General features: G+C 42.1%; 2 long non-coding RNA genes across 3 annotated transcripts; one reads left to right on the top strand and one right to left on the bottom strand.

Moving 5' to 3' along the window:
- Positions 1-543: 543 nt before the first annotated feature.
- LOC144090436 (uncharacterized) lies at positions 544-6626 on the bottom strand. Of its 2 annotated transcripts, none has more exons than XR_013305399.1 (3): positions 6509-6626; positions 4475-4621; positions 544-755 (listed from the first exon to the last, which is right to left on the bottom strand). It is a non-coding gene; the product is annotated as an uncharacterized LOC144090436 (long non-coding RNA). The 2 variants fall into 2 exon arrangements; XR_013305400.1 differs by lacking the exon at positions 6509-6626 and adding an exon at positions 5660-5808.
- A 28-nt stretch (positions 6627-6654) lies between these two features.
- Positions 6655-12433, top strand: LOC144091382 (uncharacterized). Its single transcript, XR_013305670.1, has 2 exons — positions 6655-6763; positions 10411-12433. It is a non-coding gene; the product is annotated as an uncharacterized LOC144091382 (long non-coding RNA).
- Positions 12434-15406: the final 2973 nt, after the last annotated feature.

The following is a 15406-nucleotide window of genomic DNA, read 5'->3' on the forward strand; positions in this document are numbered from 1 at the left end:
TAACCCTAACCCTAACCCTAACCCTAACCCTAACCCTAACCCTAACCCTAACCCTAACCCTAACCCTAACCCTAACCCTAACCCTAACCCTAACCCTAACCCTAACCCTAACCCTAACCCTAACCCCTAACCCTAACCCTAACCCTAACCCCTAACCCTAACCCTAACCCTAACCCTAACCCTAACCCCTAACCCCTAACCCCTAACCCCTAACCCCTAACCCTAACCCTAACCCTAACCCTAACCCTAACCCTAACCCTAACCCTAACCCTAACCCTAACCCTAACCCTAACCCTAACCCTAACCCTAACCCTAACCCTAACCCTAACCCTAACCCTAACCCTAACCCTAACCCTAACCCTAACCCTAACCCTAACCCTAACCCTAACCCTAACCCTAACCCTAACCCTAACCCTAACCCCTTAACCCTAACCCTTAACCCTAACCCTAACCCTAACCCTTAACCCTAACCCTAACCCCTAACCCCAACCCCAACCCTAAAACCCCCTAACCCCCTAACCTTCTAACCCTCTAGCCCTAGCCCTAGCCCCCAATAACAAGAAGTAACTTACTTTTGACGACCTCAAAGATGGTGTCCACACGTTGCATTCTGGGATTCGTGAGGCATTCTTGGCTATGTGATGCATTCTGAGGTACGTGATGCATTCTGGGATACGTGATGCATTCTGGGATTGCACGCATGTCATCAATTGGACAAGTTGGACCCGTAGTTGACGTGATTAAGGGGCCAGAACCTGTAAACAAACCTCATGTTTACCATACGGTTTTAAGCTGAGGTACTTTTTACTTTGAATAATTACAAGGCACAGTATCATCTCAGGATTACTTTTGGGCATCAAAAACACATTCAAAACATTACCCCGGGAAGCACGATCAGTTAACAAATCTTAAATCTTACCTTACCCTCTGACGATTTTGAGTTCAATGGCCAATTTTACCTTCAAATTTCTAGATGTGCAATGGGACAGAAATAACACCCTAACCCCGTAGGACCCTAAACCCTTATCCTTACCCTAACATTAATCAATTACACGAAGTAACTTAGTTTTGCCGACTTAAGAGATGGCATCCACACTTTGCATTCTGTGATACCTGATGCATTCTTCTATTGCACGCATGTCGTCAATTGGACGAGTTAGACCCGTAGGTGACGTGATTAAGGGTCGGTAGAATATCCTGTAACCTACTATTTAGGGCTGCAGTACTTTTTACTTTTAAAAAATTACAAGACACACCAACATTTGAACATCTTATAAATTAAAATTAACAATTTGTCATTCTCATTTAACATTTATCAACAAGAATCAAATAAACCCTGCAAAAAATATTTCTAATGTTCACACTGACAAGGGGACCACACCAGCTGAGCAAAAATGGCCAGAAGCTGAGCCAAAAAGGCCACAAGGGGGACAGCAAGGGGGCCACACAAACTGAGCCAGAATGGCCACAAGGGGGCAGCATACCACACAAGCTGGGCCAAAATGGCCACAAGGGGGTGGCGAGGTGACCACATGAGCTAAGCCAAAATGACCACAACGGGGCAGCCAGGGGACGACACGAGCTGAGCCAAAATGGCCACAAAGGGACCACATGAGCTGAGAAAAAATGGCCACAAATGGACCATATGAGCTGAGCCAAAATGGCCACAAGAGGGAAGCAAGGTGACCACACGAAATGAGCCAAAGTGGCCAGAAGAGAGCAGCAAGGGGACCACACGAGCTGAGCCAAAATGACAACATGCGGGCAGCAAGGGGACCACACGAGCTTTGCCAAAATGGCCAGAAGCTGAGCCATAATGGCAACAAGGGGGCAGCAAAGGGACCACACGAGCTGAGCCAAAATGGCCGCAAAGAACCATATGAGTTGAGCCAAAATGGCCACAAGGGGGAAGGGGACCACACGAGCGGAGTCAAAATGGCCACATGGGGGCAGCAAAGGGACCATACGAGCTGAGCCAAAATGGCCACAAGGGGGCAGCAGGGACAAAACATTAATCAATTAGAAGAACTTTACTTTTGACAACTTGAAAGATGGCGTCCACACGTTGGATTCTGGGATACGCAATGCATTCTGGGATATGTGATGCATTCTGGGATGCCAAATTGGCCGCAAGGGACCCATACAAGCTGGGCCAAATGGCCACAAGGGGACCACACGAGCTGTGCCAAAATGCCCGCAAGGGAACCATACGACTTGAGCCAAAATGGCCGCAAAGAAACCATACGAATTGAGCCAAAATGGCCGCAAGGAAACCATACGACTTGAGCCAAAATGCCCGCAAGGAAACCATACGAGCTGAGCCAAAATGGCCACAAGACCACACAAGCCTAGCCAAAATGGCCACAAGACCACACAAGCCTAGCCATAATGGCCGCAAGAAAACCGTATGAGTTGAGCCAAAATGGCCGCAAGGAAACCATACGTACGAGCTGAGCCAAAATGGCCACAAGACCACACGAGCCTAGCCAAAATGGCCACAAAGGGACCAAGCGCTGAGCAAAAATGGCTACAAAGGGACCAAGCACTGAGCTAAAATGGCCACAAATGGACCACATGAGTTGAGACAAAATGGCCACAAAGGGACCACAAGAGCAGGGCCAAAATGGCCACAAGAGGGAAGCAAGGTGACCACACGAACTGAGCCAAAGTGGCCAGAAAGGGACAGCAAGGGGACCACAAAAGCTGAGCTAAAATGGCCACAAAGGAACTCTATAATTGAGCCAAAATGGCCACAAGAGGGAAATAAGGTAACCACACGAACTGAGGCAAAATGGCCACAGCGGGACCACACTCGCTGAGCCAAAATGGCCACAAGGGGGCCATACGACTTGAGCCAAAATGGCCGCAAGGGAACCATACGACTTGAGCCAAAATGGCCGCAAGGAAACCATACGACTTGAGCCAAAATGGCCGCAAGGAAACCATACGACTTGAGCCAAAATGCCCGCAAGGAAACCATTCGAGCTGAGCCAAAATGGCCGCAAGACCACACGAGCCTAGCCAAAATGGCCACAAGGGGGTAGAAAGGGGACCACAAGAGCGGAGCCAAAATTGCCACAAGGGAACTATACGAGCGGAGCCAAAATGGCCACAAGGGGACCACACGAGCTGAGCCAAAATGGCTACAAGGGGACCACACGAGTTGAGCCAAAATGGCCACAAGAGGGAAATAAGGTGACCACACAAACTGAGCCAAAATGGCCACAAGGGGACCACACGAGCTAAGCCAAAATGGCCACAAGGGGGAAAAATGTGAGCACATGAACTGAGCCAAAATGGCCGCAAAGGGAAGCAAGGTGACCACACAAACTGAGCCAAAATTGCCACAAGGGGGAAATAAGGTGACCACGATTTGAGCCAAAGTGGCCGCAAGGGGATCACACAAACAGAGCCAAAATGGCCACAAGGGGGAAGAAAGGTGACCACACGAACTGAGCCAAAATGGCGGCAAAGGGACCACACAAGCTGAACCAAAATTGCCAGGAGTTGAGCCAGAATGGCAACAAGAGGGCCACAAGTGGAACACACGAGCTTAGCCAAAATGGCCGCAAGGGAACCACACGAGGGTTAACCCTTACCCTAACACTAATAAATTACTATGAAGACCCGAATAATAGTAGGCACTGGAATAATAGTAGGGAGTGGAAAATTCCAAATGAATTAATAATAGTAGGCACCGGAATAATAGTAGGCAGTGGAAAATTTCAAAAATAATGAATATTAGTAGGCACGAGATAATTAGTGTCTAAACAGATTCGATGCATAGAATTAAAGCTATGATGGAATATTTATTATAAAATCATAACAAGGACAATCATTATTATTTTAATCAACAGTTTACTAGTAGCATGAAACAAAATAATATGTTTAAATTCCACAATTAGCTACAAATTAAAGTCATGATGATCGATTACATACTATGCGCACACGCATTCCCCTTTCACACGAAACAGGAAATGATTAAATCATTTCCTGTTTCGTTATTTAAGCAGCTATGAGTCATAGCGCTTGGGTCCGAATACATTCACGGTCGCGTCACGACAACGCGGCACGACCATAACACTTTCACGTGCACCCTATGTGAGTAAATATGTGCCGCGTTGCATTTGTACGGTTTTCTATTGCTTAATACGGGGAATTCCAATCATTAATACGGGGAGGAATTGGCCCAGGTTGACAGGTATGACATTGTAATTATGTATATTGCAACACTACCAGTGGCAATTGCACGTTCTTACTAGTACTAGTACGTTAGTAAAAACAGCACGTGTGCTTTACACGTAGAAAGTTAATGACATTGAACAATGTTGCTGCTGCACGGACTTAATTGAGGCAAAAATTAATAATCGTAGGCACCCGAATAAGAATCGTAGGCATGCGAAAATTTGAGTTGAAAAAATAATCGTAGGCATACGATTATTCGGGTGTCTTCATAGTACAAGAAGTAACTTACTTTTGACGACTTCAACGATGGCATCCACACGTTGCATTCTGGGATACATTATGCATTCTTTGATATGTGATGCATTCTGGGAGTGCATGTCGTCACACGTCGTCAGTTGGACCCATAGGTGACGTGATCAAGGGTCGGTAGAAGAACCTGTAAACAAACCGTGTTTACCATCCTATTTAGCGCTGCGGTACTTTTTACTTTGAAAAAATTACAAGGCACACCAACATTTGAAAATCTTACAAATTAAAGTTAACAATGTCATTCTCTTTAAACCTTTATCAACAAGAATTAAATAAACCCTCCAAAAATATTTCAAATTCAAATGTTCACAGTGAGCATTGTCACAAAAAGTTGCACCCAATACCACGACAAGGGACCTGTGCCTAAATAGCCACAAGGTGGCAGCAAGAGACCATATGACCTTAGCCTAAATGGCCAATGGCAATAAATATACTGCAATAATTTTCTACCAATTATTTATTGCGGACTGCTGTGAAGAAGGACTTATCGCCTATCCTAACCCTACCAACCCCATGATCAGATAGTAACAGGCACTAAACTTCAGTAAGAGATTTCAAATATGGCTCAAACTTTTAAGTTACTTTTTATAATAAATAATTCATAACAGCACCTAATACCACGACAAGGAAAAACAGCAACCAAACGAAATTTCTTTAAAAGGACACCTACGTCTAATATGAGTGAATAAAACATAATATTCGCCACTTTGAACACATGAATTTGCATTAGACGACAGCTTGAGACGAATTCAAAGATGGGGTCCACACGTGAGGTTGATTAAGGGACTGCCGAAGCACCTGTAGACTTAACAGCTTTTTTCCATAACTATTTGAGCTGCGGTAGTTTTTACTTTGAAAAAAATTACAAGTGACACTGACCATAGTCGCAAAAAGTTGTACCCAATACCACAAGGAAAAAGACCAACCAAACAAAACGGAATTTCTTTAAAACGTCTAATATAAGTAAATAAACGAGCCAATAGTCGCCACTTCGAACAAAACTTGAGTCTTACGGGGTTTGGAACGTTAACATTTATTTCAACAATTTCGACGAAGGGTCACAATGAATAGTTATAATAAACTAGTTTCAGCAAAATACTATCGCCAAATAAGCGTGCAAGAATACGCCAAAACGGAGAAAAACAATCAATTACAAGACACTTACATTCTGCGACTGCTTGAGACGGCGTTCGACTTGTAAAATGGCGTCCCCCACGTGGCGGCTTGCCTTTGTTCGACAAGGAAACGCACAACGCGCATGCGCGGGCAAAAAGAGGGCTTTCTGGGTAATGAAGTATACTTGTGCACACAACACCGCCCAATTTTACTTCTATTAAACACATGTTATCACTATTAAAACACTAGTTATGTGTTACTTTGTTAATAGATGGCGAATTAGAAGAAATAAAACTTATTTTTCCAATCCAATATCCTGTTTTTGGTGTTTTTTCAGAGAGTGGGAAAGAATTAACTCCCCCCTCTCTCTGTCCGTCTCTCTATCTCTTCCCCCTTCGAAATCCGTATAATTTTAGTACTATTAAAGACATTTTAGTAATATTAAACCACTAGTTATGTGTTTCTTTGTTGATAGATGGCGAATTAAAAACATTTTTTTTCAATACAATATCCTGTTTTTGGTGTTTTTTCAGAGGGTTGGAACGAATTAACTTTTTTTTTTAATTGTCGCCACTTTGAACAATACTTAAGTCTCACGCGGACGTCCGGAATGCTAACATTTAATTCGACGTCAATCACGCCTATAAAAAAGTTTCAGGTTAAAATGCTGCTAAAGCCGAATGAACGTCCCACAAAACGCAAAAAAGAGAGAGAAAAATTAAATACAAGGAGAAAATGACCATACTTCAAAGCCAAACGCTGACCAGACATGGAGACCATGTCGTCAATACACTAACTACTACAGCCATGACTAGGGCAACATTGCAACTGCGGCGCATGTACAACACAAAGATAAAAATAGCCAACTTTAGAGTTATTATGAATGGAATGTACTCACGTTCTTTCACTGACGCACATCCAAATTCTTGCGACATACATGCTTCACGTGAGTGAGTGAGTGAGTGAGTGGACTCGACGCAGCTTTTCGTCGTCACTCTCGCTCCCATCGTGGCTTTCGCGAGTGACGTAGGCCCTACGTCACTCGCGAAAGCCACGATGGGAGCGAGAGTGACGACGAAAAGCTGCGTCGAGTCCACTCACTCACGTGACGCATGTATGTCGCAAGAATTTGGATGTGCGTCAGTGAAAGAACGTGAGTACATTCCATTCATAATAACTCTAAAGTTGGCTATTTTTATCTTTGTGTTGTACATGCGCCGCAGTCGTAGGGGAAAAGGAAGTTACGGAAGCTTATTGCGTTCACCTTAAAAATCCTCCGTTTTTCAAAATAAAAATACTTTTATGCGGTTGTTTAATTTCTCGCCAGATTTGAGACAGGTTCACAGTTGTACGCCGTAGGGGCTTTATCTTAAATTTAACGTGCAAATAGTATCACAACATTGCCCCTCTTAAACAAGTATAATTACGATGTTTAGCGATACCATTTAATGAGTTATTTTTCATCTATATATTCTCAATTTTGATGACGTGCACCACAAAGGTATCAGACTTTAAATACGATCCGTACATTTTGGTTGCTTGTTTATAAATTGAAGAGTTCAAAAATTGTGTTGACAGTAACACACTTCAACATCGCGGTAAAAATAAAAAATAAAATTAAAAAGACGTTTTGTTAACTCTCTCTCTCTCTCTCTCTCTCTCTCTCTCTCTCTCTCTCTCGCAGACCAAAGTGGGCATTAATTTGAATATGGGGGGGGGGGGGGGGGGATCAGATACAAAGGAATTTTCATATAAGGATTTTTTTAAAGCTTGCTCGTCTTTTAATTAACTTGATTTAGTACTTAGGTTTTGAGCTCTTCCAGGTTTCTTGGACAGCTAGGAAGAAGGAATTATGGGTCTCAAGATAAGTGTGGAATGTATATGTGACATGCTAGATTGTTTGATTTATTAACGATTGCATGTAAAGAAGGTATAACGAGTTTGGATTGAATGGGGGTATCGGTGTTCGATTGTTGATCCTTGGATCCACATGGCAAGTGTGGGGCATGTTAAAGAAGATCGGTATTCGATTATTGATGTCTTAGCAAATAGCTTGAGGCACGGGAGATGTGTTGAATCATTACAGTAAAAGTTGGATTGAAGTAACAACAACATCTCACTGTTCTGATTATTTCCCCCTGTGTGTCAAGGTATGCTGTTTGTTGTAAAGGCTGGTTGAGTTTGGGGTTTGTAATATACACTGTTTAGCATGTGAGAAAAGAGATAATGGTTATCAATGTTTATTTACTTTTGAATTACGGGCGTGAATGTGCGAATCTCGGGTCACGCACATGGAATAGCATTTAGCATGCTACTTTCGGCCACCATTATCGTTGAGTGTCTATAACGGTCATAGAAAGGATGTTATATTATTGATATTGCATTGTTTGCCCTGTTGAATAATAGTAGGACTACTAGAAGTTGTAAAAGGAAAAGATATAACAAGTTATGACCGTGGGTTGAACGAGTGTGTGTGTGCATTGTGTTTTGGGTTCTAAAGTGTTGCTAATATATATATTTATATATATATATATATATATATATATATATATATATATATATATATATAGGTGTAATTGTACATTATGTTTTGGGTTCTAACGTGTTGATAATGTATATATATGGGTTTAATTGTATGTTATGGGTTTTGTGTTAATTGATTACAGTAAAAGTTGGATTGAAGTAACAACAACATCTCACTGTTCTGATTATTTCCCCGTGTGTCAAGATCAAATGCAGGGTGTAAAACGTACTTAAAAAAAATCCCGTACAAAAGTTGTTATACGGCGTACACAATTTGAAATGATCAAAAAACGTATACAATACGGGAAAAACGTATAAGTTGACAGGTATGTATTAAACACATTTTATTACTATTAAACCACTAATTATGTGTTAATAGATGGCGAATTAGAAGAAATAAACATGTTTTCCAATCCAATATCCTGTTTTGTTTTGTTTTTCAGCGGGTTGGAAGGAATTAACGCCCCCACCCCTCTCTCTGTCCGTCTCTCTCCCTTCCCCCTTCGAAATACGTCTAACTTTACTTCTATTAAACACATTTTATTACTATTAAACCACTAGTTATGTGTTAATAGATGGCGAATTAGAAGAAATAAAACATGTTTTCAAATCCAATATCCTGTTTTTGGTGGGTTTTTTTTCAGAGGGTAGGAACGAATTAACGCCCCCACCCCTCTCTCTGTCCGTCTCTGTCTCTTCCCCCTTCGAAATTCGTCTAATTTTACTTCTATTAAACATGTTATTACTATAAAACCACTAGTTATGTGTTACTTTGTTAATAGATGGCGAATTAGAAGAAATAAAACATTTTTTCCAATCCAATATCCTATTTTTTTGTGTTTTTTCAGAGGGTTGGAACGAATTAACGCCCCCACCCTTCTCTCTGTCCGTCTCTCTCTCCCTTCCCCCTTCGAAATACGTCTAACTTTAGTTCTATTAAACACATTTTATTACTATTAAACCACTAGTTATGTGTTAATAGATGGCGAATTAGAATAAATAAAACATGTTTTCCAATCCAATATCCTGTTTTTGGTGGGGGGGTTTCAGAGGGTAGGAACGAATTAACGCCCCCACCCCTCTCTCTGTCCGTCTCTCTCTCTTCCCCCTTCGAAACTCGTCTAATTTTACTTCTATTAAACATGTTATTACTATAAAACCACTAGTTATGTGTTACTTTGTTAATAGATGGCGAATTACAAGAAATAAAACATTTTTTCCCAATCCAATATCCTATTTTTTATGTTTTTTCAGAGGGTTGGAACGAATTAACGCCCCCACCCTTCTCTCTGTCCGTCTCTCTCTCCCTTCCCCCTTCGAAATACGTCTAACTTTAGTTCTATTAAACACATTTTATTACTATTAAACCACTAGTTATGTGTTAATAGATGGCGAATTAGAATAAATAAAACATGTTTTCCAATCCAATATCCTGTTTTTGGTGGGGGGGTTTCAGAGGGTAGGAACGAATTAACGCCCCCACCCCTCTCTCTGTCCGTCTCTCTCTCTTCCCCCTTCGAAACTCGTCTAATTTTACTTCTATTAAACATGTTATTACTATAAAACCACTAGTTATGTGTTACTTTGTTAATAGATGGCGAATTACAAGAAATAAAACATTTTTTTCCAATCCAATATCCTATTTTTTATGTTTTTTCAGAGGGTTGGAACGAATTAACGCCCCCACCCTTCTCTCTGTCCGTCTCTCTCTCCCTTCCCCCTTCGAAATGCGTCTAACTTTACTTCTATTGAACACATTTTATTACTATTAAAACACTAGTTATGTGTTAATAAATGGCGAATTAGAAGAAATAAAACTTTTTCCAATCCAATATCCTGTTTTTGGTGTTTTTTTCAGAGGGTTGGAAGGAATTAACGCCCCCACCCCTCTCTCTGTCCGTCTCTCTCTCTCTTCCCCCTTCGAAATTCGTCTAATTTTACTTCTATTAAACATGTTATTACTATTAAACCACTAGTTATGTGTTACTTTGTTAATTGATGGCAAATTAGAAGGAAAAAAATTCGAATCCAATATCCTGTTTTTGTGTTTTTTTTCAGAGGGTTGGAACAAATTAATTTGTTTTTAGTTCATTTCAATGGGAAACGTCCGCTCGAGTTACGAAAAGCTCGACGTACGATCTCAGTCCCGGAACGGATTAATATCGTATGTCGAGGTACCACTGTAATTGAAATGGATTTGGGGCCTATTATTGTCAATGAAGGTTGGAGAGTTCACGTGATTTGCAAATGAACGTCTTTCTGTCCGCTTTTATTTAGGTTTGACGCAAATCCCCACTTCATCGGAATTGCGAGGGTCACTCACAGTGGCTCCAGCTAACCCTGGAGCTCCTGGTGGGCCAGGGGGCCCAGGGGGCCCTGGCTGGGAAATCATTTGAACCTGATGGGAAAGAAAACAAAGACGCCTAATATCAAGATGTCATGATGTGGGCTCCAAGTGCGCTCCACTGACCAAGTTGTCATCCAGTCGGCAGTCGCCTTTTTCTCCTTTGTGTCCGTCCATACCCTGGTTGACACAGCACCAGCTCAACATCAACATTGCCGTACTTCAATTAGGCATTATGTAGGTTAAGAAAGTGTCATCTCCCGCGGCACACCGGACCATCACTCAAGGCAATACACTGACTCAAACCCTAAACCTGACCCCCCTTGCCTGGGAACTATGAAAATGTCTTTATTTACAGTACCACAAATATGGGAAGTGCAACCATTACAAAGTACCCATTTGGCAACTTTAATTTCAAATTTCTCCAAATTTAATCAGTTAAATTGCATAATTTTGAATATGTGTACTGCTAGGATTGACACACCTTGTCTTGAAATTATGAAAAAAAAAACTTGATTTACAGTTACAGTATCACATAAAAAAACATTCAGGGGGATTCACATAATATTGTACTTTTGGAGTGAAGTGTGTTTTTTAATGGAGCTACTTTTTTTCATTTTGAAATTATGAGCTGTATGGTGCTTTTATGACTGTTGTGAGTATTTTTGAGGGTTTAAAAGCTCTACAAACACACGGAAGTCTCCACTGCTTCGCCACTCTTCTGTTTTGAATGCAATTACTGTAACGCTCTGGAGAGAGAGAGAGAGAGAGAGAGAGAGAGAGAGAGAGAGAGACAGACAGACAGACAGAGATGTGTGTGTGTCTGTTTGTCTGTCTGTAACATATGTTGAAAAACTCATTCATCAGCATTTCTTCGATAACATCCATTTTTCACCGTGCCTTTCTGCTGCCAAGAACTCAAATGTCTTTGTCTGGAAAAAAAATCTTGCCCTTGTTTCTGTCTGGAAAATGCCACGAGAGTTTACCATTTAACATATTGTATAATGATTCTAATGTGTATGCGGGTCACCAGTCATGCATTTCTCTAAAGAACCAACCCGCTCACTTATTCAGCATTCTGTCAGAGAGAGCTGTGGGGCAGAATTCAATTTACTGCGCTAGATTGCTGGCTAAGGGCAAAGAATGTCGCCTTGACTGTTGCTTATAAATATGGATTTGGCATACACTGCCTCCTATCGCAGGGATTTCTGAAGGCTGAAACTTAGGCTAAAGAATATGGTCCTGCCTTTAACCCAGATAGCGGTGGTTAAGCATTTGAAATGACTGGTCAATATTGTCACTGGACTTTAAGTTTGATAGAGGGCTGTTATTCAATCATGTACTCGGAGTATCATTTAAAATGATACACTACATTGCTATCCAAAGGCATCGGGTTACCAGGCCAACGTATCGCCGGCAAGGAGTTGAAGAATAGACAGACGGGATGAGTTTCAACATGGAGTTTGAGACGAGCATCATTTTGCAACACCTGAAAAGTTTGAAACTCAAGTGTAGGTAACTTGTCTTCACCGATGAATGCTCCTCAAATTCTGACGCACAACTTGGTGAGAAAAATGATAGAGATTTGGCACTTTCCAATCAACTGAGCGAGCATGTTTTTCGGGTGTTGAAAGAACCTGAAGAAATCTCACACAAGCATTGGGAAAGGAAAGAAGGTAAACACAGGAAGGCTACAAGCCTGGGACATAACCTTGATTGCAGAACTGTAAGGGCCCGTGCTGACCAGTCAGCTGGCCCTTCTGCCTGGGAGAATCACCTGCAGTAAAGCATCGTCTGGTGTGGAAAACTCAGCTATTGTTCAATTACCACCACCTGAAGACGAGCACGGCGAGCAGAACACTGCCGTGCGCTTAAAGACAGTAGTCTCTTTTAAGAAACTGCTTTATTGATCATTGGATTGGATTGGATAACTTTATTCATCCCGTATTCGGGAAATTTCATTGTGACAGGAGCAAGAAAAGGCATAGTTATAAGTTAGACAGTACAACAAAGCAAAGCACAAAGTACAAAGCAATAATAACAAATAATAAACAACTAATATCATAATGACAATGAAAAAATGAAAAAAAGCCACCATAAAAGCATTCGATTGAATTCTATTCAATTTATTGACTATGCTGTAACTACGCAATTGGAAACCAATGAAGTACACTCACTGGAAGTACGTAAATCATTTCACGTCGGCACACTCAAAAAGGAAGACATTTTTTTAAGGGGTTGCGCTGTGAGTGAGTGATTACATGTTAATAAAAAGGCCGCAGTGCTTTACTCCCGGGATGGGTAAAAGCAAGCAATAAGCCACGAGCATCTGTGCAAATTGAGAGAGGTTCCAGTTTACGCTTGGGCCAGATTCACATTGTCTCAGAGCGATGAGGGGCTAAATGAGCTAGCCACCTTGCCTGTGACTGTGGCAAATTGGAAACTATCGCTCTTGTGCTTCCATGCCAGTGGTTCTTAACCTTGTTGGAGCTACCGAACACCTCCCGTTTCATATGCGCATTCACCGAACTCTACTTTAGTGTAAAATAAATTGGGATTTGTTTTTTGTTTTTCAAATTCAAGATATATACATTTCTCGCTGCGCGCTGATTGGCCAATGAATGTCATGTGATCATCTACAGCCAGGACATGTTATCGTGTATAGACATGATGAGTCGATGTGTCTTGACCTCCGCACGTGGCAGAGGCTCCACCGAACCCCTGAGAACGACACATGGAACCCCTAGGATTCTTTCGATCCAACCCAGGTTAACAACCACTGTTGTAGGCCTTCAACTTCATCAGGCATGTTTCAATTCAGAAGCATCCAAACGCTTGCTCCATTAGCGCTCTCGAGCACTGCTTTTTTTCTCCCCCCCCTCTTTGTTTTCAATCGAATGCATTCATAATGACAGCCATCAAAAGGTTAAGACTGCATCAGTTTCACTTTGGGGATTGGATATTCTGAGGGGAGCAAATAGATATGATTTGCCTCACGCGAGCAGTTAATGTCAGCGTGATATTTAATCATGATTTCAATGACGCTTTGCCAGATACATAATAATAACGTACCTAATTAATTGTATGCGCCAAGCCGGAAGGACAATCCATGCAACAGTTTCGGTGCGGGCACGCAGCGTGGAGTGCAGGAGACGACCAGATGGTGAAGGAATTCAGGTTTATTTCCGGAGAGTTCAGTTGTTACGCCTCATATACTGACTTAATTATGAGAGGGAGGAAGATTGAACCCTGTGGAACACTGATTTAAAATGGCTGGGATATCTTCATTAGGACTACAAAAATTCTGGCAATCGAATTAAAATTGACTGTATGCAAGGGAAAAAGAGGAAAAAAAAAACAGGCCTCAAAGCTTTTCTTCTTCTTCGAATAACAGAGAAAAGACATGACTGCAAACAAGTATTCATCAACGATTGAGAAAGGCTCTCTCACACCTTTTGTCTTTGCAGTCTGATTGGCTTAGCTCTCCTAGTACCTAATCCATTTGAGAATGATTAAAATAAATGAAGTATAATGAAAAATAAATGAATAAAAAGAGGCCTTGTTTGGAGCCTGTTTTGCGAGCGCATCTCTCCAAAAGGTAACCGAATCTCCGTTTTAGACAATCCCGGGACCACAGACCTGGCCGGAAAACTTTTTTTGAGGGGCAGATCTTAGTCCTTCACCTACCTTCACTGAACATTGCCGTTGGCAAAATGATCCCTGCAATTATATTCAATTTCCGTCCATATCTCATCTCTTTTGTCAAATTAGGGAGAACCTCGACTGAACAGATGTAACGGACTGCCGCTCCCCCTTTTGGAAAATGAGCCGCAGGTCACCTTCTGTAATCTTCACCATTTCTAAGGTCTTCAGGTTCAACTCTGGGAAATGATCATCCGCCACGGAGGGATCCAAAAGATTAGTTATACGGCTTCAATTACATGAGTCGTTGGCGGTTATGGAACGGTGAACATGAGCCCGCTCACATCGAAGCCGTGGCCGGAGCATTTTCAGTCACCTTTGAACTGTGAAATCCGTAGTCTGCTTTTACTTTGATTCTTCTTACTTTGAGCAAGAGAGAAGCCCAGCAGGGGAACAAAGGTTTCCGTGTCTGGGTGCTACAGCGTCAGGTCTTTTAAAGTCTTGAGGGACGCGGAGCGGAGTGGACAGCTGCCGATGTCTAAATGCTCCAACACACGTGAAATGACTACGAGAGACACACACGCACACACACACATTTACATATGGTTTAGTTCTGCGACGGTGCTTTTGCTGACACAATATTGGTGTGCGGTTTTGAAAGCGTCTACCAGACTATATGGATGATACAAAAAATAAAGTGTTGCCTAACCCCTTCACAAGTGATCGGCAAATGACGACGATAGTATACCAGTGCGAGTTACAGTTCAATGTGCAGAAACCCAAGGGGGAAGCCGCAGGGGGAGGCTCTGTCCTCACACCCTCTGCCTCCCATCTCCTCAGCAGCACCTCCTAGGGAAGGTGGGTCACACTTGGCAGAGCATCGGACACGGTCACCTCTGCTGCCAATGGTGTCGCATATCAACCGCTAGCATAGCCACAGGAATTAGAGCCTCAAGACACCCGTACAAAAGCCTTGGCGTCGCTTGCTCCGTGTCACCTGCGCTCAATCCCGATCGATACGTTCTTTTCGCCACGTGCCTCGTGGAATTCTTTACTGCCGAGCGCGGAAAGTTGGAGAAAGGAAGGATCAAATCCGAGCAGATTATTTGGCAGCAGATCACCCATGAACATTTGGTACATGAAGGCATGCTGGTCCCCGGAGGTTTTAAACAAAGTTCATCTGAGTATAAAGGCAGAGCAAGCAATACCAGTAACATGGAAAATTTCAAGTACAAATTTATAGTATTCACTTTGCACACAACGCGAAAGCCCAAAATAGCAAGCTTA

This window comes from Stigmatopora argus, chromosome 16 (genome assembly GCF_051989625.1).
Source record: "Stigmatopora argus isolate UIUO_Sarg chromosome 16, RoL_Sarg_1.0, whole genome shotgun sequence".
Lineage (NCBI taxonomy): Eukaryota > Metazoa > Chordata > Actinopteri > Syngnathiformes > Syngnathidae > Stigmatopora > Stigmatopora argus.